At 43.6% G+C, this 23,385-nt stretch overlaps 1 non-coding gene across 1 annotated transcript; it reads right to left on the reverse strand.

Moving 5' to 3' along the window:
• Positions 1–23,009: 23,009 nt before the first annotated feature.
• On the reverse strand, positions 23,010–23,083 carry Trnat-ugu. The gene has a single exon. It is a non-coding gene; the product is annotated as a tRNA-Thr (tRNA).
• Between the last annotated feature and the right edge of the window lie 302 nt (positions 23,084–23,385).

Here is a 23,385-nt window from a genome sequence, read left to right on the forward strand (position 1 = left end):
TCCCGCGTTGCTTGCAGCGCCATCCCTTGAATCAGGAGGTTAAGTGCGGGAAGTTTTCCCCTGCGATTTTTCTTTATCCAGCGCACTCTCCCAGGTGTTGCTAAGTGCATAGCCGTTGTCTCTGTGTTTATGCAAAACGGGTACTCTGATAAACAGATTCGTAATGCATTTCAACCTATACGCATTTAACCTCAAGAACAGCCAGAAGAAACGGAGAACTCCACGAGCATGGTTTCTCTACTCTATGTTGGTGGCGTGTTCTATAAGTTCGGCAAGCTGTTCAAGAAACATCAAGTACAATGTGTTTTCCGCCCTCAAGCACAAGTGCAGAACGGTGCTGTTAAAGACATTCTAGGCCCAAGAAAGCAAGGGATACTAAAATCGCGTGCCAGTGTGGAAAATCGTACACTGGCCAGACGTGTCGCACTGTCAAGGATTGATATGCTGAAAATATACGCCACACTAAATCGGGTCAGCCAGAAAAGTCTGCTGTTGCTGAACGCTGTCTTGACACAGGAAATAGCATGTACTACAGAGAGACAAAAATCCTTCCGTCCGCTTCCACGTACTGAGATTCCATCATTAAAGGAGCAGTCGAAATACGTATAAGTAACGCCTTATCAATAGAGACACGAGATTTCAACTCAGCGAGGCATGGGAACCAGCATTGGCAGTACTAAGGCATCGTCAACCGCAGATGAATGAGTCCGAGTTAACACAGACAGGAAATAGGAATCTGCACACTTAAACTGGGCACCAACACTCTGCCAGCGCGTGCACTGTGCTGCGATTTGCTTTCCCCGCGACGAGCGTGCGAAGACCGTGACCCGTTTCTCTGGCATGTCTTCTTATTCCTAGTACGTAAACATGTGAGGTACTGTTGTACATACTTCTTTTTTTGCCTTTACCTCCTCCCCCCCTCTGGACGGAATTTGTGTACACCAACAGTCTGTGTGTAATGTTATCCATGTGAAAGTGTGCGAATGTTTTCTGAACGTTCGCTAATCGTGTAAAAAAGGTAGGACGTGTGTACCAACCCTAGCAGGACGTGGGAAACCACCCACAAACCGCATCCATGCTGGTCGGTAGACCGATCCCCGTCGTTAATCAGCCAGGTGGATTTCATCCATATCCATCGCGCCTGTCCGAATTCCGGAAACGGCGTTAGAACACGCGCAATTTTCCCCAGGAGGGTATTGTAAAAAATGTTTGAATGTGTGTGAATTCCTAAGGGACCAAACTGCTGAGGTCATTGGTCCCTAGACTTACATACTACTTAAACTAACTTTGAACTAACTTATGCGAAGAACAACACACACCCAAGCCCGAGGGAGGACTCGAACCTCCTGCGGGACGTTCAGCGCAATCCGTGACGTGGCGCGCCTCTAACCGCCACTCCGCGCGGCTGGGGTATTCTAAATACCTGTATATGTCAGGGTGTCAGCTTCAAACTACAGACTCTTTTGATTCAGAGAATGAAAAAACGAATGACGCAGACTTAGCGTGCACCGGAATTGTACTAGTTTCTTCAAACGGTTGTATGTATCTTCACAACACAAGGAATTGAACACATTAACTGAAAGTCTGTACAACCGACTCCTAGAACTTGCAAATCCGTATGAAGCGCCCTGTAGGCTAATTGATGTGTCGGCAGCTGGGCCAACACCTTGTAGATCGAGATGGCTGAAAATGCACGCTAGACTAACGCAGACGGGCGTGAAGTACTGGAACAGGCTACGTAAGTAATGTTATGAAGAAAAGTACGTAGCTGGATTAATACTTATCTTTAATCAATCATTGTGGTACATCGCTCTTGACGATACACAGGAGACTTTAATTACAATCACTGTAAGGCTAATGGCGCCTTGCTAGTCCGTAGCCATTAACTTAGCTGAAGGCTATTCTGTCTCTCGGCTAATGAGAGAGAAAGGCTTCGTACATCTAGTCGCTAGCTAGGTCGTCCGTACAACTGGGGCGAGTGCTCGTTCGTATCACGAGACCTGCATTGTGGTGGCGCTAGGTCTGCGATCACACAGTGGCGACACGCGGGTCCGACATGTACTAAATGGACCGCGGCCGATTTAATCTACCACCTAGCAAGTGTGGTGTCTGGCGGTGACACCACATTCCTCCCCCGCAAATCGGCGAACAGTCGTGAGATAAGGCTTCCGCCCGCCGTGGGGAGGACCCCATGTTGACGTATGCGATGAGGTGGGGAGCCTAACAACAGGCGAGGCTGTGCCACCCGCACCCGGCCATTCGGTCCGAGGGGAGCTAGGAAACGCCTGAAAACCTAGTCCAGGATGCACGTCAACATGCGGTGTATGCGCCCGTAAAGAAACAGGAGGGGCCGAAGGGTCGACCTCCATTGCGTCGGGGTAGCCGACGCGCGATGACATCATGTGGTCCGGAGCGGGCGGGAGTTCGATGGCGGAGGACAGCTGGTCACGGGAAGCGATCGGCGGCGCGTGACCCTGGGAGGCGCTTGGCGGCTGCAGCGAAGCGTCGAATGCGGGCGGCGCCGGCCGGAGTACCGGCGGCTGCGGCGGCGGCGGCGGCTGCTGCGGCGGCGCGTCGCCATGGGGCAAAATGGAAGGCATCGTCGGTAACACCTGGGGATGAGGCGAGCCAGTAGATGGGTCCCCAGGGCGCTGACCGGACGGCACCGTCGCTGAAAGCAGACGGGGAGCGGCAGAACCCGTGCGACGACAGAGGCGCAGCTGATTGAGATTCCGACGCACCTCACCAGAGGCCCCCAAAACCAAATACATCGCGCGGCCGAGGCAGCGAAGAATGCGCCCTGCGAGCCAACGCCGTGAACCTCGATAGTTGCGATAAAATACAACGTCGCCAGGAGCAAAAGCAGGAGTCTGCCGCTGCGAAGGAACCTGATGCGGCGGATGCAGCAAAGACATCAAGGTGCGATGAGGACGACCATGGAGCAACTCAACCGGCGAGCGACCATCTCGGGGCTGAGAGCGATACGAAGACAAAAAGAGCAACAATGCGTCCTCCCGAGAATGCGACTCTTTCAATTTCAACATCTGTGACTTGAAAGTCCGGACCAATCATTCAGCGGCACCGTTTGACTGAGGCGAAAACGGCGCGGATGTCAGATGTTGAATACCACTGGCCTGGCAGAATGACTGAAATTCTGCGGACATGAATTGTGGGCCATTGTCGGAAACAATAGTCTGCGGAAGACCTTCAATGCAAAAGATAGCAGACAACGCTTGGATGGTGGCAGAGGACGTCGTGGAAGACATCCGGACAACAAAAGGAAAATTACTGAAGGCGTCGACCAGAACCAACCATCGAGCAGTCCAGAATGGACCAGCAAAATCAATGTGCAAGCATTGCCAAGGGGAAGTGGCTTTCGGCCATGCAAAGACTTTCCGCGGCGGCGCGGATTGTTGTTCGGCACACGCCATGCAAGAAAAACACATATTCGTAATCGCAGCATCGATTCCGAACCAAGTACAGTGCTGACGAGCAAGTTGTTTCGTTCGCACTATACCCCAATGTCCTTGGTGAAGAAGCCGTAAAACAGAGGACTGTAACGAACGTGGGACCACGACTCTGGACTGATCATCATCAGAACGCAACAACAAAACACCACGTCGAACAAAAGTCTCTCCTTGTGAGCAAAAAATCGGCGAACCAACGGATCCTCGATCCGAGACTTTGGCAAAGGCCATTGCGTAGCAACAAAACGCAAAACAGTAGCAAGGACAGGGTCAGCAGCTGTGGCTGTAGCTACACGACGAAAATCAATCGGAAACGATTCGACCACTTCATCGGTTTCCGAATCAATGAACATGCAAGCAAGTTCGGAAGAATCGAATGCTTTATACTCAGCAACAGGCAAACGGGACAACGCATCGGCGTTTCGGTGCTTAGCAGTGGACCGATACAAGATATCGTAGCGGTACTGCGAGAGGGAAATAGACCAGCGAAGGAATTTCTGCGCTGTACGTGGAGGTACAGGCTTGTTCGGATGAAAAAGCGATGTCAAAGGTTTGTGGTCTGTGATGATGGTAAAATGACGACCATACAAGAAATCATAGAACTTAGTAACACCAAACACGAGAGCCAAAGCTTCTTTCTCTATCTGGGAATAATTTCTTTGCGCAGACGAGAGCAATTTTGACGCAAAGGCAATAGGGCGATCATGCGAGCCAACTTTGTGCGCAAGCACAGCACCGATCCCGAAATCCGATGCATCTACCATCAACAAAAGGGGTTTCTGGGGATCGAAAGGCGTGAGGCAAGTATTAGAAAGCAACGCCGATTTCAACTGGCGAAAGGCGCGTTCGCATTCCGTCGTCCAGACGAACGGAACACCTGCACGGCGTACGCGATGATGCGGAGCTGAAAGAGAAGAGGCATTGCGCACATGCACTCACACCTTGTGATTCTACATTGTTCAATGTTCTTGCGACCTCATGACGCAATGCGTGAGGAACATTGCGCGCTCTGAAAAATTTCGGTTGCGCGTCGACCTTCAGTTCCAAATGTGCTTCACAGTTTTTAGCACAACCTAAGCCCGGTGCAATAATGTCTGCAAATTCTTCACATACTCTAGAAACACTGTCAGTAGGTACAGTTTGATTCACTGATAGCACCTGATTTACAATAGACATGTTAAACAACTGAAATAAATCTAAACCAAACAAGTTCACTGCAGAAGAAGAACGAAGAACGTAAAAGGACACAAGTTTTGTTTGCCCCTTATATGTTGCAAGAAGAGTGCACTGTCCTAACACAGGAATTTTCTGTCCGGAATAACTTTTTAACTGAACATTTGCGGCACGCAACGGAGGTGCGCCCAGTTGTTTGTACGTGTCGTGATTGAGCAATGAAACTGCAGCTCCGGTATCGAGCTGGAATGGTATCACTTTGCCTTCAAAGTCTAAGTCCACAAAAAGTTTATTGTCCTGCTGACGACAAGAGCGACTCTTTTGTGCAAGTTGAATAGACACTGGTACAGAATCACTTGCTAATTGACATGGTTTCCGGCGACGTCGAGGCACAGTTTTTGTGGGATGAACACAGTCACTGTTAGAGAAAGTGGCACTGGACGAAGCGGAATTAACTACATGAATGTCCATGGGCGAAGGTCCACGATCCTGAGTGTCCTTGGGTCGATTCCGGCGCGAAGCAAAGGGCCTGGAATGGTTGTGATTGTCTGATCTGAGCTTTTTCTGGCAAACACTTTGAACATGTCCTTTCCTATTGCAGAAAAAGCAAATAGCTTGGCGTGACGGGCAATGTTCATGCGAATGTCTAGTAGCACACCGCGGGCATGATTTCACTGCATTTGTGGGCTGGCGCGGCACACGTGGCTTAGAGCGCGGCGGCAGCTGCGTTTGTTTGTGCGAGGGCAGTTGACCGGGCCGCGCAGCTCGCCCGGCGGGCCGGTTAATGTTACACACTGCTGGCGAAGTTTCAAAAGATTCCTGAGCACAGTCAAGTGTGTCTTGTCTATCCAATATGTCTATCACTTGTTGAAGGGAGGGATTAACTAGTTTCAAAATGTGCTCCCGTATGCGAACATCAGAAATGTTCTGTGCAATAGCATCACGTACCATTGTATCTGAATAAGAAAGACCACAGTCACAGTCAAAGGCACAGTCCCTAGTAAGTCCTTGCAATGTTGCTACCCACTCCCTATTAGTTTGACCGGCCGTACATTTTGTATGAAAAAACGTATACCGTTTTGCAACCACATTAACTGTTTCTTTGAAATAGGCATCTAAAGCAGACAAAATTTCCTCGTAGGACAGAGTTGCTACGTCGCGTCGGGGAAACAATTTCACTATCACACGGTATGTGGACATACCGACACAAGAAAGCAAAAACGGCTGCCGCTCATTACCTTGAATTCTGTAGGCGGCGAGGTGGAAGGCAAACTGGCGGGACCATTCCTGCCAAGTCTCGTGGTTCGGGTCGTAGTGCCTAAAAGGCGGTGCAACTGCGAGTTGTGGCTGCGGTAGCTGGACGAGCTGTCCAAGGGCATCCAATAACGCCTGCGTCTGCTGATTCTGCAAGCGATAAAATTCGGACAGTACATCTGGAGAATGTGGCGAAGCCATGACACAAATAAATTAGGGCAAAGTAAAACACAAGATCCTTTGTAGACTCGGCGCCATGTGATGTGTCGGCAGCTGGGCCAACACCTTGTAGATCGAGATGGCTGAAAATGCACGCTAGACTAACGCAGACGGGCGTGAAGTACTGGAACAGGCTACGTAATTAATGTTATGAAGAAAAGTATGTAGCTGGATTAATACTTATCTTTAATCAATCATTGTGGTACATCGCTCTTGACGATACACAGGAGACTTTAATTACAATCACTGTAAGGCTAATGGCGCCTTGCTAGTCCGTAGCCATTAACTTAGCTGAAGGCTATTCTGTCTCTCGGCTAATGAGAGAGAAAGGCTTCGTACATCTAGTCGCTAGCTAGGTCGTCCGTACAACTGGGGCGAGTGCTCGTTCGTATCACGAGACTTGCCTTGTGGTGGCGCTAGGTCTGCGATCATACAGTGGCGACACGCGGGTCCGACATGTACTAAATGGACCGCGGCCGATTTAATCTACCACCTAGAAAGTGTGGTGTCTGGCGGTGACACCACACTAATCAACCAAAACTCTTGTTTCGAAGCTACAAAACAACTCGAGTAACATAGGTAAGAAAAACAATGAGAAATCTATTGAGTTGAACTAGGAGCTTCTGCAGCTTCTCTGAGTCTCACGAAGTCCAGAATGGAAACATCCGCCAGGCTGTGGCTGAGCCATGTCTCCGAAATATTCCAGGAGTGCTAGTCTGCAAGGTTCACAGAAGAGCTTCTGTGAAATTTGCAAGGTGGGAGACGAGGTACTGGCAGAATTGGAGCTGTGGGGACGGGTGATGAGACGTGCTTGGGTAGCTCAGTTGGTGGAGCACTTGCCTGCGAAAGGCAAAGGTCCCGAATTCGAGTCTCGGTCCGGAACACAGTTTTAATCTGCCAGGAAGTTTTACTCACGAAGTCTTTCGGAAGACGGATTATAGTCTCAGTACTGTGGACTAATGTTTTGAAAGAATGATTGAATTCCCACCGAAGAAACTGTCAAAGCCGACAGACTTTTACGTAAGGAGCATTAAATAAATCAGTATTACCGCACTGGAAAAATGTGCAGCATCAAATGACATCAACATTTGTTGAAAAAAATTTCTTTGCTCCGGCACTGGGTTATCGCAGTGTCATTAAACATTAGATATTTTTTCCAATAATTTTAAAAGAGAAATAAGACATTTTTCCTGCTGTTGTCGAAGAAATGTAGTTGTTATGCCATCCGTGCAGTTATGACACCTCAGTTTCTTCAGTCAGGACAATCTCCGCTACAAAGATGTTAGTCGGACAGAGTACCACTGAACATAAGCAACTCGAAATTTCCCGACAGCCGAGGTACAGATAAATTGCCAGAAAGGCGTGGCAACACGTCACTATTATTAATGAGAATGAAAGTCACTCTGTTTACCATACAGTATACCGTGGGAATGTGATAACAGTCTGTTTTATCTGTAGGCACTCTCGCGTTTGCGATAACATTGTGTAATTATTTATCAGCAAACAGATCAGCACACCGCTATGAATCAGTGCAACAACATTTCCTTTTGCTCGAAAAAACAACAAGGCTGGCTTGTGTTACACACAACAGCAAAAGTTTTTCATCAGTCCTTTATTTCGAAATTCAAGACACAGAGAACAATAACTGGCTCTGGGGCGTGTATATATATTCATTTGTGTCCAGATCAGCACCATCAAAATTGTGTACCGACCAAATCTTCTGTTTCCCGTGGGGGGAGCAGGTTTCACAGCACTTTTGACTAACGTCAACATGTGTGGAACGTTCCCTTAATCGGATTCAGGCACAGGAAGAACGTACATACAGGATCCATCGGTATAACAGTTGTAAATTGTCGCAGCTATGTTGGGAAAGTACCACAGCTCCAAGCGCTAATAGAAAGCACTGATGCTCAAATCGTTATAGGCGCTGGGAGCTGGCTAAAGCCGGAGATAAGTTCAACCGAAATTTTTGCAAAAAATCTAACAGTGTTCCGAAAGGGTAGGCTAAACACAGTTGGCAGTGGCGTGTTTGTTGCTGTTAGAAGTAGTTTACCTTGTACCAAAATTGAAGTAGATAGTTCCTGTGAGTTACTGTTGGCAGAGGTCATTCTTGGCAACCGGAATAAAATAATAACTGGATCCCTTTACCGACCTCCCAATTCAGATGCTACAATTGCTGAAAGGTTCAAAGAAAACTTTAGTTTAATTTCAAACACATACTCGACTCATACAATTATATTTTGTGGTGACTTTAAATAACCTCCATATGCAGGCGAAAATACTTGTTTAAATCTGGAGGTTACGCATAAAACATCATCCGAAATCGCGCTAAATAGATTCTCCGAAAGTTATTTCGAACACTTAGTTCATGAGTCCACGCGAATAGTAAACGGCTGTAAAACCATACTTGACCTCTTAGCAATAAATAATCCTGAGTTAATAACAAGCGGATACCGGGTTTAGTGCACACAGTATTGTCGTAGCGAGATTGAATATTGTAACCCCAAAATCCTCTAAAAATAAACGAAAAACATACCTATTCAAAAAAGCAGATAAAAATTCACTTGACGCCTTCCTAAGAGACAATCTCCACTCCTTCCAAATTAACAGTGTAATTCTAGACCAAATGTGGCTTGAATTCAAAGAAACAGTATCGGCAGAAATTGAGGCATTTATACCAAATAAGGAGTATATAGAGGGTTTATACAAGGGTGATGTACTTGAGGACAATATTATGGAAATGGAAGAGGATGTAGATGAAGACGAAATGGGAGATAAGATACTGCGTGAAGAGTTTGACAGAGCACTGAAAGACCTGAGTCGAAACAAGGCCCCGGGAGTAGACAACATTCCATTAGAACTACTGATGGCCTCGGGAGAGCCAGACATGACAAAACTCTACCATCTGGTGAGCACAATGTATGAGACAGGCGAAATACCCTCAGACTTCAAGAAGAATATAATAATTCCAATCCCAAAGAAAGCAGGTGCTGATAGATGTGAAAATTACCGAACAATCAGTTTAGCAGGTGCTGATAGATGTGAAAATTACCGAACAATCAGTTTAATAAGTCACTGCTGCAAAATACTAACGCGATTTCTTTACAGACGAATGGAAAAACTGGTAGAAGCCGTCCTCGGGGAAGATCAGTTTGGATTCCGTAGAAATATTGGAACACGTGAGGCAATACTAACTCTACGACTTATCTTATAAGCTCGATTAAGGAAAGGCAAACCTACGTTTCTAGCATTTGTAGACTTAGAGAAAGCTTTTGTCAACGTCGACTGGAATACTCTCTTTCAAATTCTGTAGGTGGCAGGGGTAAAATACAGGGAGCGAAAGGCTATTTACAACTTGTACAGAAACCAGATGGCAGTTATAAGAGTCGAGGGGCATGAAAGGGAAGCGGTGGTTGGGAAAGGAGTGAGACAGGGTTGTAGCCTTTCCCCGATGTTATTCAATCTGTATATTGAGCAAGCAGTAAAGGAAACAAAAGAAAAATTCGGAGTAGGTATTAAAATTCATGGAGAAGAAGTAAAAACTTTGAGGTTCGCCGATGACATTGTAATTCTGTCAGAGACAGCAAAGGACTTGGAAGAGCAGTGGAACGGAATGGACAGTGTCTTGAAAGGAGGATATAAGATGATCATCAACAAAAGCAAAACGAGGATAATGGAATGTAGTCAAATTAAGTCGGTTGATGCTGAGGGAATTAGATTAGGAAATGAGACACTTAGAGTAGTAAAGGAGTTTTGCTATTTAGGGAGTAAAATAACCGATGATGGTCGAAGCAGAGAGGATATAAAATGTAGACTGGCAATGGCAAGAAAAGCGTTTCTCAAGAAGAGAAACTTGTTAACATCGAGTATAGATTTAAGTGTCAGGAAGTTGTTTCTGAAAGTATTTGTATGGAGTGTAGCCATGTATGGAAGTGAAACATGGACGATAACTAGTTTGGACAAGAAGAGAATAGAAGCTTTCGAAATGTGGTGCTACAGAAGAATGCTGAAGATAAGGTGGGTAGATCACGTAACTAATGAGGAGGTATTGAGTAGGATTGGGGAGAAGAGGAGTTTGTGGCACAACTTGACTAGAAGAAGGGATCGGTTGGTAGGACATGTTTTGAGGCATCGAGGGATCACAAATTTAGCATTGGAGGGCACCGTGGAGGGTAAAAATCGTAGAGGGAGACCAAGAGATGAATACACTAAGCAGATTCAGAAGGATGTAGGTTGCAGTAGGTACTGGGAGATGAAGAAGCTTGCACAGGATAGAGTAGCATGGAGAGCTGCATCAAACCAGTCTCAGGACTGAAGACCACAACAACAACAACATACCAAATAAATTAACAAACGACGGAGCTGATCGCCTGTGGTACACAAAATGGATCAGAACACTGTCGCAGAAACAACGAATTTAAACGGACGAAAAATCTCCGACATTGGCGACCTTTCACAGAAGCTCGAAATTTAGCGCGGATTTCAATGCGAGATGGTTATAATAGTTTCCACAACCAAACTTTAACTTGAAACCTGGCAGAAAATCCAAAGAGATTCTGGTCGTATGTGACGTATGCTGGTTGCAAGACATAATTAATGCCTCCTCTGCGTAATAGCAATGGAAATACTATCGAAGACAATGCTGCCAAAGCAGAGGTAGTAAACACAGCCTTCCGAAATTCCTTCATCAAAGAAGACGAGGTAAGTATTCCAGAATTCGAATCAAGAACAGCTGCCAACTTAACCAACGTAGAATTAGATATCCTTGGATTAGTGAAGCAACTCAAATCACTCAACAAAAACAAGTCTTCCGGTCCAGACTGTATATCAGTTAGGTTCCTTTCAGAGTATGCTGATACAATAGCCCAGATCACGTGATCTGGGGCAATAGCTCCATACTTAACCATATTATACAACTTTTAGCTCGACGAAGACTGGAAAGTTGCACAGGTCAAACCAATATTCAAGAAAGGTAGTAGGGGCAATCCACTAAATTACAGGCCCATATCATTAACGTCGATTTGCAGCGGGATTTTAGAACATGGATTGTTTTCGAATATTATGAATTACCTTGAAGAGAACGCTCTATTGACACACAGTCAACACGGATTTAGAAAACATCGTTCTTGTGAAACACAACCAGTTCTTTACTCGCATGAAGTGTTGAGTGCTATTGATAAGGGATTTCAAATTGATTCCGTATTTCTAGAAGGCTTTTGACACTGTATCACACAAGCGGTTTGCATTGAAACTGGGTGCTTACGGAATATCGTCTCAGTTACGTAACTGGATTCGTGATTGCCTGTCAGAGAGGTCAGAGTTCGTAGTAATTAAATGAATGTCATCGAGTAAAACAGATGTGATTTCTGGTGTTCCCCAAGGCTGTGTTATAGGCTCTTTTCTGTTCCTTATCTATACGAGGGTGAGTCAAATGAAAACCTTAAATATTGTTTTAAGTATTATTTATTGGTCTGAAGTGGTACAAAGCTGTATCACTTTTCAACATAATCTCCCCCACGCAATATGCAAGTTCTCCAGCGCTTACAAAGTGCATAAATTCCTTTAGAAAAAAATTCTTTTGGTAGCCCGCGCAACCACTCATGCACCGCGTGGCGTACCTCTTCATCAGAACGAAATTTCTTTCCTCCCATTGCGTCTTTGAGTGCTCCAAACATACGGAAATCACTTGGTGATGAGGAATGGCGACATTCCTTGCTCGCTCTCTTCGTTTCCGGTTGGTGGAAGAGAACCCATGTTTCGTCCCCAGTAACGATTCTTGCAAGGAAGCCATCACCTTCTCGTTCAAAGCGCCAAAGAAGTTCTTCACAAGCATCAACACTTCGTTCTCTCATTTCAGGAGTCAGCTGCCGTGGCACCCATCTTCCAGACACTTTGTGAAACTGGAGCACATCATGCACAATGTGGTGTGCTGACCCATGACTAATCTGTAAACATGTTGCAATGTCATTCAGTGTCATTCGGCGGTTTTCCTGCACTATGGCTTCAACTGCTGCAATGTTCTGTGGAGTCACAACTCGTTGTACCTGACCTGGACGAGGAGCATCTTCCACTGAAGTCACGCCATTTGCAAACTTCCTACTCCATTCGTAGACTTGCTGCTGTGTCAAACATGCATCACCATACTGAACCTTCATTCGTAGATGAATTTCAGTAGGTTTCACAGCTTCACTACGCAAAAACCGAAGAACAGAACGCTGTTCTTCCCTGGTGCAAGTCGCAAGTGGGGTGGCCATCTTTGTACTGATACTGCGACGGTATGTGTGCATCTGCACTATGCTGCCACCTACAGGCCATTCTACACGCTGTTTCTAGCACGCTTACCAACTTACAGGATAACGGCGCGAAATTTCGATTTGTTATTACGAATTTAAAGTTTTCATTTGACTCAACCTCGTATAAACGATTTAGAGGACAATCTGAGCAACTGTCTTAGCTTGTTTGCAGATTATGCTGTCGTTTATCAACTAGTAAAGACAGCAGAAGCTCAAAACAAATTACAAAACGATTTGGAAAAGATATCTATATGGTGCAAAAATTGGCAGTTGATCCTAAATAACGGAAAGTGTGAGATCATCCACATGAGTGCTAAAAGGAATCTGTTAAACTTCGGTTACACCATAAATCAGTCAAATCTAAAGGCCGTAAATTCAACTAAATATCTAGGAATTACAATTCGAACAACTTAAATTGGAAGGAACACATAGAAAATGTTGTGGGGAAGGCTAACCAAAGACTGCGATTTATTGGCAAGACACTTAGAAAACGTAACAGATCTACTAAGGAGACTGTCTACACTACGCTTGCCCGTCCTCTTTTAGACTACTGTTGTGCGGTGTAGGGTCCTTACCAGACGGTATTGACGGAGTACATCGAGAAAGTTCAGAGAAGGTCAGCGAAATAGGAAAGAGGGTGTCACTGAAATGATACAGGATTTGGGGCGGACATCATTAAAACAAAGGCGTTTTTCATTTCGGCGTAATCTTCTCACGAAATTTGAATTACCAATTTTTTTCTCTGAATACAAAGATATTTTGTTGACGCCGAGCTACATAGGGAGAATCGATCATCATAGTAAAATACGGGAAATTAGAGCTTGCACGGAAAGGTATAGGTGTTCGTTTTTTTCGCGCGCTATATTAGATTGGAGTAATAGAGAATTGTTCTGAAGGTGATTCGTAGAATCCTCTGCCAGTCGCTTACATGTCATTTGCAGAGTATCCATGTAGATGTAGATGAATCCGTCAGGGCATACCACTGATGAGATGAACAAGCCAATCCAGATCCAAACTGTCAAACTCTTCAATGGCGATTCGGCGTAAGTTGCGCAGAGTATGTGGTCGTTGTCGACGCCCAAAAACAGCTCGTTTCAATCAGTCCTCCGCATGTTTAATTGGGGCCATACCCGAGGAAGAGGCAGGTCACTCCATTCTGGGATCCTAGCAAACTGAAGAAACATATTCACGGGCACAGCACGATGTGCACTCTTGTTATCATCCTACAAGATGAAATCAACACCAATGTTGGCAATACGGTGCCACTATTTGTTGCAGAGTCTCGTCCCTATACCATAGAGCAGTGAGACTGCTCACAACAACGACGATAGGTGTACGGTGCCTCCATGTACTGCCATCCGAGAACGTCATTCCACCACTACACGTTGTTCGACATATGGGACATAGCCTGGAGCCGTTAGATATTACCAGGTCGTCTCCAAATACGTTGAGATTATCGGGGTAAAAACTGATCCGAGTTTCGTCCATAATTAACACTAGGCGTCGAGTCTGTGTGACTTTTTGCCCGTTGGTAATGGAGCCCGAGGTGTTGTGGTGTACGACATGGCGCTCGCCATGGTCGTCGGAACTGGAGATTTGCAGCATGCAATCGTCTCCTAACAGTTTGATGAGATACATGACATTCTGCAGCCTCTTTGTATGCCGAAATCAGTTCTGGAGCACTCAGCTCACGCTTCCTTTGACTCAAAAGTAGTAGTTATCGTTCATCCGGTGCAACTGCTGAATGTTGACGGCCCATGCGGTGTAAGTCTTCAACACTACGTGTCAACTGGAACTGATTCAATGTCCGTACCATATCAGTTTGACTCCGGTGCACACGTCGAGCAAATTTGCTTCCTGCACGTAATGTGATGATGGTGACCCAGTCACTCGTTGCTATTGTTGTTCTTGGGATTATGGATGTGCCATTTTCCAAGACTGTCCCACATGTCAAACAACGTAGTGGTGGAGTGCCATGGGAGAAGAGACAGAGGAAGACCGCGACAGATATGGGTAGCGTAACAGGCAATTCCTTCCTAATGCTTGAAGAGAAGATGAAGATGAGATTATGGATGTTCACTTTACAGTTCCATGGACGTGTCTAATGAGACCCTACTGCTGATTTATTTTCAACTATCAGGCTGGAATCCTTTCGAGTGTGGCGTTCTGTCCGTAGATAGCACTCAACGTAACTGTGTGTATGTTTACAAACAACGTCAGGGATGACCTTCCGATCGATAAATGAACAGTCACAATAGCAACACACAAGCACGACGTACCGGGGTGATGCAAAACTTTTTGTCGATCTGTGTTCTTAGGATTATCGGGGATAACTCATTTTCCTTTTCGTCAGTTTATTTTCTCATGAGTTGGAGTGGATTATTTTACGTGTACGAAGTACAAGTTATCAAATTGGCAGTCTTCAAATTTGATCTTTTGCACTCGATTATTCTATTTTTGTACGCACCAGCAAGTATTTTTATGAGTAAAGGCGTCTAGATCGCTTAATACGCATCGCTGACCCAAAACATTATGATCACTGTCCATAGCGAGATGGAATGTCGTCCAGTGGCGTTGGGGACATGACATGGTAATGAAAGTGCAGTGTATAAGCGAATCGGAGACGGATGGGGAATTTTTCTAGTGTCGATACAAACTGCAAATGAGGAAATCCACTGACAAAATCAGGTTTCTCAAGGTTCAGATTGTTAAATCGACTGGCAACGAACATCTTGGAAGTCGCGAAGGTGCCCTACTACTGTAAGCATCTACTTACGCTGGCTGAAGGACGATGAAACCACGAGTAGACGACAAAGTTTTGGGCGTTCACGCCTTATCACAGATCGTGGAGCCCATAAACTTGCCCGTTCTGTAAAGCAGGGCAGGCGGCGATCTGTGTCAGACCAGAGTAAAATGCTGGTGGCGGCACAAGTGTCTCGGACCACTTTGTTAAACATGGAGCACCGCAGCAGGCGATCTCTGCACTGAGGTGGCAAAAGTCGTGGGGCAGCGATATGCACACTAACAGATAGCGGTAATATTGAGTGCGCAAGGTATAAGAGAGCAGCGCATTGACGAAGCTGTCATTTGTACTCAGGTGATTCACTTGAAAAGGTTTCCAACGTGGTTGTGACCACATAACGGTGATTGACAGACTATGAACGCAGAATGGGAGTTGGATCTAGACGCATGGGACTATGCCTGATGACATAATACTTTTGAGATACATTTACTGTGTGGATTATATATTGAGATATACGTTTTGTGTTTGTTAGGATGTGAATTAAAGACCGCCCGGTTAGCCGATCGGTCTAACGCACGGCTTTCCGCAGCGGGAAGGAGCGCCTGATCCCCGGCACCAATCCGCCCGGCGGACTTGTGTCGAAGTCCGGTGAGCCGGCCAGTCTGTGGATGGCTTTTAGGCGGTTTTCCATCTGCCTCTGCGAATGCAGGCTGGTTCCCCTTATTCCGCCTCAGCTACACTATGTCGGCAATTGCTGCGCAAACAAGTTATCCACGGACGCGTACACCACCATTACTCTACCACGCAAACATGGGGGTTACTCTCGTCAGGTGTGAGACGTTCCCTGTGGGGGGGAGTCCACCGGGGGCCGAACCGCACAATAACCCTGGGTTCGCTGTGGGGTGTCGGAGAGGTGGACTGTTGCAATCGGCGTGGGGTTGTGGATCACTGCGGCTGCGGCGGGGACGGAGCCTCTCCGTCGTTTCTAGGTCCCCGGTTACCATACAATACAATACCATGTGAATTAGTGAGTCAAGTTTATCTTGTTTATAGAACTTAATAATGGGAACTTAATAATGCGATCATGTCTATCTGAAACATATTGTGCGTTTCTAATTAAATAAATCTGACATTACAGTTGCACTATAGCTTCATAACAGTTAAACATTGTTAATATTGATCATTGTAGCATTTCTCCTGTTCATTAACTGGGGCGTCTTATTTCGGTATCACGCTTTTTTTTTCTCGTGCTATATAGTCCTTTAATGTTAATGGAATATCAGTTTGTCGTAATGTTCATGGTTCACTCACACACACTATGAAGTTTTTTAAACAGTACTTGGAGAGTAGTCGACCTTTTTACTCAGACTTTTCCGTAAACTTCCAGGAACAACTCGATGACACTACAGCTCTCACTGAGTGAAGCTGCAGTCTCGGAACTGCTCGGAACAACGCAAATTCCTCAGAGAATACTCCGCTTTGAAATCCTGCTGATAGCGGCGCATACAATGAAGAGGCCCAAAACTTCTTAGATTCCTCGGTCAAAGGAATGCGGATTTCTTATTTGTAGAACTTCGAAATTTGTGAAAAATGCTTTCCGGCTGAATATTCTTCAAAAGTCCTTGTTTTACTTTGTCACTCACCAGAAAGACCGCAGTCAGTGGCTAATGTAATCGGCAATAACCACAACATACATATTTATAACGAGTAACGCTTCTCAACAACCTACAAAAGTATTGTAACTTCAGAATATACGTATTCTATTCCTGTTCCTAACTTCGCATCCTTTTTCACACATAGCGCTGAGTAACGATATGAGCGTGTGCTTTTACTTCAACGGCCGTTTTTTTAACAAATAAGTGTAAGTGTGAGCAGTATAATTCTTGTGGAAATACTACAATAAGTCAGAAAATAATTTTTTCTCTCTCGACGTGTCGCTAAATATTCACATGTTGTACTTATTTTTCGGAGTACTCGCTTTTCAGGTCAGTGTACTTTTTACAGCGATTCTGCAGTGAGATAAGACTGATTCTCATCCTTCATGCCTTTTTGTGCATTGCCATGATCCCTTAAGCACTACTCAGATGAAAGTTTTTTTTCTTGAGTGAGTAGATGGACCATCGTCTCAGACGCAACAACAAATCACCACAAACAGAGATGTATTCTGTTTAATATAATTCAGACATGGCTTATCAATTCGTTATTTTGCCATCATTCTCAAATATGGTGCCCACTTTGTAAAAAGTTTTTTCGTAGTTCATTCTTCATATAAAAAGTACATTATTTTATTATACCTGCCTATGTAATCAGTTACATAAATTTTTATTACGGATCATCTAGGACTGTACTGAGCATTTTTTGATGTTTTCTTCTGGGGTGAATGTTTTGGAATGTCCTTTACGTGGATCATCTCAAACAGTAGCGCAGTCACATTTGAAGCCAGCCACCCATTTACCGACCTTCAGAAATGAAGATGCAGATTGTTGATAAACGCTCATCAGTATCTAACTATCCGGTAATGGTAACCACTCTAAAGCAAAGAATTTTGTGACAGTATGATGTTCCACTTCATCTTCTTAACAAAAAAAACGTGTAATCATATCTTCACTATAAATCAAATTGACACGTGACTTACCTTATTGTGCAACATGACAAAAACAATATTTCATTGGTAACATGTGCAATGACGAGAAATTTTAGCTTTCCCGTAATATGCTAAATCATTTTAAAGGGTAATGTGATTTACACACTCAAACATCTCGGACAGATTACAGAGTATACGCGTTGCTTGTAATTTATTGGCTAATAACTTAAATATGTTCTCGTTGCATGTGTAAATATCCTTCCAAATAGCGGAACTATATAGAAACCCAAACTGTGATTTTGATAATATATTATTTGTAGTAAGATTTTTAGAAAACCCACCTCCATATTATCTTTACTACAGTTTTCGAGAATGATAGCAAAAGTGGCTCTTTGATATTTCTTATCTTCTTTCTCATGCGATTCTGCAGTGAGATAAGACTGATTCTCATCCTTCATGCCTTTCAGTGTTTTTCGGCCAGTTGGAAAATAATCCAGTGACGGATGACACAAATAACTTAATGTTACTAAATTCAGAAGAACACACTTTAATTGCGTCTATTGGTATTTTATAGTAACCATTGGAATTTTTTGATTTTAAAGATTTTATGATGGACATTATTTCATCTGGTGTAGTGGGAGATAATATTAACGTTCTTCAAATTATTTATAACGACTAACCTGAGATATTCCGTCTACTGAACTAACGAACCTATCGCTTCGGTAACGGTGATAAAATGTTTGTTAACAAGTTTTACGGCACAGGACACATCTCCTACTCATCTCTGGTTCCTCCAGTCTGTTCCTTTAGTATATTCCGTAGTGCCTGTATTTTATAACTAACCTGATGTGACTACCTTTTTCTCACAATGCACTTCGTTTGTTGTCTGCATTATTATCTTCAATAGTTTGCAGAATTTCTTGTAAAGAGGTGCAATGTCAACATCAGAGCTATTCTTGACTGACAGACACAGTGTCCTTTTTATCCTAATAGATGTCTTTGTTCTTTGACTAACCTATGGCCTTTTCTTACACTGAGTCTAATCTGGGTTATTTTTGAGTGTAAATATTTTTCAAATAAAGTAAATAAGGCAATTAATAAATACGTTGTCATTTTCATTAATATCATGAGCACTGTTCACAGCATTCTAGCTCATTTCTTTGCGGAGATTCGTAAAATAATCAATTTTTGGCTTACTGGATATCCTCTTGAACTCAGAAATTTAGTAGATTTTGTGTTCTGATCAGCAGAGTATTTCACATAAGATAATGTATGTATTTGATCTGACAGACCATTGACTGTTGGATTTGTAACATAATTCAGTTCATCAAAAGTTTGCTATAAATATATTATAATGACTGTTTTTCAGCAATTAGTTACCATAATTGACGGTATTCAGTAGCATTTAAACTGAAACGTAAAATAAGTGACTACATTAAATACTTTATGGAAGAGTCTCCAAGGATAGATATACTAATTTCTTTAGCGTCTTGCAATTAAAAAGATCAATAAATCTTCAAAATGTTTTATGAACAGATTACAGTTTCCTACTGGTGCCCGATATACACTTACTATTATAAAGAATTTGTAATGAAATCCTGCTTCTGTCGTACATGCTTCCACATGCTGGTACAGGCTACATTTATTTGTGTCCATATTCTTAAATTTGAAAACTCATGATAGACGTGGCTAATCCTCCTTCCTCTGTTTCTGCTCTACAGAAGTAAGATGCTAATCTATATCGTAAAACACTGAACACAAGGGGTTCGGAGAGACTATTTTCATAAATGCAAATAAATAGTTCATTAACATTAATATTTTCTTGTTGAAACATCTAATGCAAAAAAGGCCAATTTGTAACTGGGTGGAAATAAAATTCCTGGTGATTTTTGAAAATTTTTAGTTAATAGCTGTTTATGGGGATGTGGTATGCTAAAATTATCATGTGTAGTTTCTTTATCAAAAACTATTTGCTTAAATCTTGGTGTCTCTTAAAACTTTGTTTCTCTCTTTGTCCTTTCTGTCCCAAAAATCATACTGCTCTGGCACCTGTAACAACCCCTCTACCCCCCTCCGCCCTCCCGCTGCTATTAGCTAGGACAGTTTAGCCTTCCATTTCCTGTTGAGGTGACTACCATGTCTAAAATTGTCACACCTACTGATGAAACGAACAGGAACCACACCCCGACATAAGCAGTCGTTCCAATTCCAAAAGAACTTCTGAAAAAGGAACTCAAATGAAGTCAGTGATTACGTCCCAAAACAGATAAAAATTCAACACCAGGAGGTCTCTATGCTGGCGCTATCTCTACACTGTGCTCAAGATCTCTGTCATACTATTGTCTGGCCAACCTACTATACTCAAGATATTTTCTTTGGTGAATTATTTAAAAATTGAGCCTAAATCCTCTTTCATCTGACCCAGACCACCACTTTTTTTTTTTTTTTTTTAATGTGATCTGATATTCTGATCGTAGTTCATTCTGCAACAGTTAGCCTACACCCCTAGGATGAAAACCATCTAACGACGAAAGTATCTGTCTCTTAACTAACTTTGTTGCATTCTTATTGTACTTTTCAATTTCTAGGTGGAAGTTTGTTGTATCCTGTCTACACTTTCAACTACCTGAGGCACATCCGTTTCTAACTGAAGCAACAGGTCAAACTTATTTTTCACATTTACCACAAAGCTGTCAGGAGAAGTCCTATGCCTTTCTTCCCACTACCCGTTGCTAATTTCCAACTTTCTTTGCCCTTCTCCCTACTCAACCTGCGCAGATCGTTCAGACACCTATGTGTTTAAGCCTGAAGGACAGCAATTTCCCTTCCTGTTCTGCTATCTCCTTGCCTCTACTGCACGTCCTGCAAAAGCAATGACGAGCCTCATTTACTACCCCAATTCCTAGGTCACTACAATCACCCCAGTGGAGAAAGACAAATAGTCATCACTCTGTCGTCTGGAACTAATAAATCTAAGCAAGACAAGCACTTTCGACTCAGGGCAAATAATCATTTGACAATAACATGTTAATTAAATTAATGAGAAATTAAAAACATATTTACAAAAATTTGGCTTACACGCAACTGTATGTAATGAAACAACTTGTGCTAATTTGCAGAATCAAACAAATTAATAGGTGGCACGAAACAAACACTAATACAACTATTAACTGTATGTACTGAACAGACTGAGATACCTTTTCACTGTTAAGACCAATATGTCAAGAATGTAAATACGTATTACACTGATAGAATAAACAGGGCTCTTGCAAAATATTAGGTAGGTATATCAGGCATGTTTGGTGTGACCATGTGTAAGGATAATATTCATCATTTTGCTTTGCAGCTCCTTGTATTGGCCGTGTTAGCAATTAAAATTGTTGGATGTGAGGTCCAACAGTTATGCAAAACACCGTTTTTTCTCAGTACCCAAACATGTTTCGGCACCACAGTGCCATCATCAGTGGGATTTCGTTTTTATTTATGCTGCAATGTGAACAAATGAACACTGACTGGGCTGGAACACACAACAAACCTCAATCACACTGTGTTTTGGTGAAGTGAAAAGTGTTTTACTATTATTTGTGCAAAATACTTATTATAGTTACGTGTGCATTACAACACCTCAGCATAATACGGAGAATGGAAGTGCTTGCCACACGAAAACGTATGTAAAAACGAATATAGGCGCGAAAACATAGAGACAAACTAAATTACATTCTAGAAGGTAGGTTAACTCCCAGCAAAAAACTTTCTCATCAACATCGTTTGTTTGCAGATGACAAGCTACCTGTAGTAATTAACACACAAGTGATCCAGAAAATTCATGCACACCAAATGTAAAGGTATTTACAAAAAGAAACGGTGTGTTGTTTGAACTAAAGATGCACATAATTTTATAATCATTTAACAAAAATGTTCACACTGCAGAATAAATAAAAACAAAAACCCACTGATGATGGCACAGTTTTGCCGAAACATGTTTGGGTGCTGAGAAAAATGGTGTTCTGCATAACTGGCGGACCTCACATCCAACAATAGTAAGAATAATGGTTGAATAAATATTAAAAGTTTATTGAATAGTAGACTAAAACGTTTGTGTTTCTCTACTTTCCCAATGCAAACATCCCCTCCAGAGAGCTACATTTCCGTTTTGTTTCCAATCTCGAAGGTTGTCCACAGACACACATGAAAGCTCACGCAATAAGATTTGTGAAACAGACTAAACTTCGTCGCGAAACAAGCAGCTGCCGCAGCCCTTTGGCTCGTCACGCGTTTTAAGGAAGCCAATATCGCGGTGCCTTGCTTCCGGAAATTGGTTAAGTCTCGGGAGAGACGCATTAAAGACTTGAGGCTACATCGAGCGCTTGAAGTTCCCGCGGAATCACTTAGGTCGCGCTGTTTACCGCGGCCGCCGCGACGCTTGCTCCTAATGCTCGCGGCACGTTTCGGGTTCCAGCTCCGTCCCTGAGGACGACCGGCATCGGGGGTGCATTAGTAACCGCTTCTCAAACAAGTGTGCCCCTAACAGCGTTTGGCAGACATAATAGCGCGAGATCTGCGACGAACAGCTAAGATTTCAATAAACACCATTCTGAGATGGACAGTTTCTACAATTCAGCTTCTGTGACGCACGTTGCCGATTGTCTGTACAGTGTTCTTTGACCATTAAGACTTACGATAATAATTGCGGGTCTCTGTTTACGAGCCGCCACTGGCTTCAGTATGAAACCAGAAAACTCCGATTCTTTGAAGAATCGAACTCCCACACATAGAACAACTACAAACGTCTGATTTTTTAACATACCCGTTAATGTGTTAAATATTTGCCTTTAAGAATGTAAACGAAAAAGTTTAGGAACTTAATGTATGAATGCAGAGTCTCGCGGCGATAACATTGAATAAAATGTTCTCGGGTTTCCAACCGCATTAATTGCTTAACACTACACGAGCTTGGCCGAAAGCTCGAGTAGTTTTGAGAAATTGACGCGGTTGGATACCCGAGAACATTTAATTCAAGTTTAGGAACGGTTTGAAATTAGGCTTAAAGCTTGCTGGAAGTCGGTAAGTGTTCTCATTATGAAACACTGGAGGAATGCGAGGGGCATCCAGAAAGTAATACAGCAGTTATATACGAAGACAGTAACTTGTTCTCGAAAGAACAGTTACTGTTGATGACCGTGCAGCTTTTCCCTGGAATAAATGATGACTAACTGAAAACCTCAGCTGCCGACAGCTGTTGTTGATATACCTCGATGTGGACAGCTGAAAATGTGTGCCCCGACCGGGAATCGAACCCAGGGTCTCCTGCTTACATGGCAGACGCTCTATCCATCTGAGCCACCGAGGACACAGACGAATAGCGCGACTGCAGGGACTTATCCCTTGCACGCTTCCCGTGAGTAATGAGTGGATGGGCAAATGTCTATAAGGTACAATACATATGTAGAATTGTGGACAGTTGGGAATGTGAGTCTCACGGGAAGCGTGCAAGGGATAAGTCCCTGCATTCTAGCTATTCATCTGTGTCCTCGGTGGCTCAGATGGATGGAGCGCCTGCCATGTGAGCAGGAGATCCCGGGTTCGAGTCCCGGTCGGCGCACGCATTTTCAGCTATCCACATCGAGGTATATCAGCAACACCTGTCGGCAG

Source organism: Schistocerca piceifrons, chromosome 1 (genome assembly GCF_021461385.2).
Source record: "Schistocerca piceifrons isolate TAMUIC-IGC-003096 chromosome 1, iqSchPice1.1, whole genome shotgun sequence".
NCBI classification, from domain to species: Eukaryota; Metazoa; Arthropoda; class Insecta; order Orthoptera; family Acrididae; genus Schistocerca; species Schistocerca piceifrons.